Raw genomic sequence first — 2,500 nt, 5'->3', positions numbered from 1 at the left:
TCGACTATAAAGCCGGCCTCGATGATTTCTCTGGCCGATTAAGCTCGTGGAAGCAATTGAACTATTGCCAATGGGAGGGTGTTCTGTGTGACCATCATTCTGGCCATTTTGTTTCCCTCGACCTCAAAAACCGTAATTATCTAGACGTTTTTTTGACTGGGGTGATTCATCCGTCCCTGTTTAACTTGCAGTATTTACAACACTTGGATTTGAGTGGAAATAAGTTCACTGGTACTGCCATATCTCCTCAGTTAGCAAAGCTCCAGAGGCTTACTCAATACTCATTACAAAATGTGGAACTGTAAGAAAACAACATTGTGGGAAATATTCCTACTTGGTTGTGGGATCTTCCCGATCTTAAAGTGCTCAATCTTTCACATAATCGTCTGGAAGGTTCTCTGCCCCCTATTATTTCCATGTTAAAAAATCCAACCATTGTGCAAATCTTCAATTATTTGACATAGGAAATAACAGAATCCAAGGGAGCATCCCGGTTTGGATTGGAGAACTGTCAGAGTTGCGAATTCTCAGCTTGGCTTTTAATGAGTTTCAACGCAGTTTTTTGCCAGAGTTGCTTACTCTAGGGAATCTTCAGATTCTGGATTTATCTCATAATAATTTATCAGGACCTATTCCTCGGAGTTTCAGAAAGTTGACTGATATGGTGGATCAATCACAAAGTGGCGAAATAGAGATGACCGACCCTGAGCAATATACATATGGTGTTGTCCCATACTTCGATTAAGGTCCATATATCAAGTAACAGTTTGGATTAAGGGACGAGCAACTCTATACCCTAAGAGTATCCGTGCCTTCAAACTCATTGATCTTTCCAACAACAAGCTATCAGGATATCTTCCTGAGGAAATAGGAGACCTTAAGGGTTGAATTGCTCTGAACATTTCAAACAACAGTCTGAGAGGCAGCATTCCTGAATCCTTGGGAGGAATGGGTTAACTGCAATCTCTGGATCTTTCACGAAACATGCTATCTGGAATCATTCCAGGAGAACTTGTTAGTCTCACATTCCTTTCTGTTTTGAATCTTTCATACAACAACCTTTCTGGATTAATACCGCAGGGCAAGCAATTTGCAACATTTGAGGCTGCTTCTTATTCGAGGAATCCGAATCTTCACGGGCCTCCCTTGGAAAACGAAACAGTGGGATCTGTTTCTGGTGGAAGAGGTAACCAAGCACAATCGAATATCACAGGAGATAGAGGCACAGACACAGACACAGATGCAGATGAATTGGATCGATGGTGGGCACTGGCAGTGGGGTTATGTTTTGGGGTAGGATTTGCCAGCGTAACTGCAGCCTTGTGCTTTCAACGAAAATGGAGGTACAGATGTTTTGCTTTGCTGGATAGTTTTATCCAATACTTTTTTGAACATTGAATTTCTGAATGCATTCGTCAGTGAATGCATAGGTCCTTCCTGTTGAACATTGAATTTCTGGAAGTATTCGTCAGTGGATGCAGAGGTCCTTCCTGTACAAGCTATAGTAACAGAAAACATTAAATGCATACAGTGTGCACAGATCATTCAATAACTAAAACGATTAAAAAACTAATTGACTTTGTTGTCACGCATGACGGAGAGTGGCCGTATTCATGCCAACTTTATAAGTTTTTCAAGTTTTTATGTATATAAGTTTTTCAATTTTTTATGTATTTAAGTTTTTAACATTTCTTTTATACACTTGTATAAAGTGCCTTGAAATAAGTATACCACAAATGATTTGGAAGGATTGTCTTAATTTTTTTAATATGAATACTTCTAATTTTAAAACCTTCAAGACTAATATCTTATAGGAAATGTAGTCACTAAGTTGCAAACTTATATTTTTAGTCTATGAGACAAATGTAAAGATTCTCAACTTTCTTCTATCATCATTAAAGATCATAGTAATAGAGTTGTTAACTATTAAAAAATATCTAAATATGTTTTATCCTTAAGTCAAAGCAAGACATAAAATTCTTTATCTAGAATAAGATTAGCTTAATTATAATTGGCTTCATTACTAGAAAACGTTTTGGGTATATACGGAAGATTGGCTCACTAGGAAGCTAATAGTTAGAATTCCCAAATTTATTCTACATCATTTTCAATCATAGAATCCTAAGTAATACCTACAACTTAAATTATGCCCCTACATATTCATTATACTAACTCTCCTATACAATTCCTATTACGATATAGTATCCTTTTAGGTCATATACCTTAGTTACCTATTTTTTAATGACATCTTTATACCTCTTTTTATTTATACCCTCATATTCATATAAACATTTTATTTCTACCATTATCAAACAAAATTATAATTGAAAATACAAATTGATTTTGATAAGACATTAAGAAAATAAAATTCATTTAAATATTGTTTATTTTAATAATTAAGATTAGCCCCTAGAATGAAAAATATAATTACAAATCAAAGGGTTATTATTTGATGCGTGGTTATTTTTTATGAATAACTTTGACAAGAACAAGAGAAAAA

General features: G+C 35.2%; 1 pseudogene; it reads left to right on the top strand.

Moving 5' to 3' along the window:
• Positions 1 to 382: 382 nt before the first annotated feature.
• Positions 383 to 1,472, top strand: LOC131040713 (receptor-like protein EIX2; annotated as a pseudogene).
• The last annotated feature ends 1,028 nt before the right edge of the window (positions 1,473 to 2,500 follow it).

This window comes from Cryptomeria japonica, chromosome 5, assembly GCF_030272615.1.
Source record: "Cryptomeria japonica chromosome 5, Sugi_1.0, whole genome shotgun sequence".
Taxonomy (NCBI): Eukaryota; Viridiplantae; Streptophyta; class Pinopsida; order Cupressales; family Cupressaceae; genus Cryptomeria; species Cryptomeria japonica.
The sequence above is the reverse complement of the archived record's forward strand: the minus strand, read 5'-3'. Positions and strand labels throughout refer to the sequence as shown.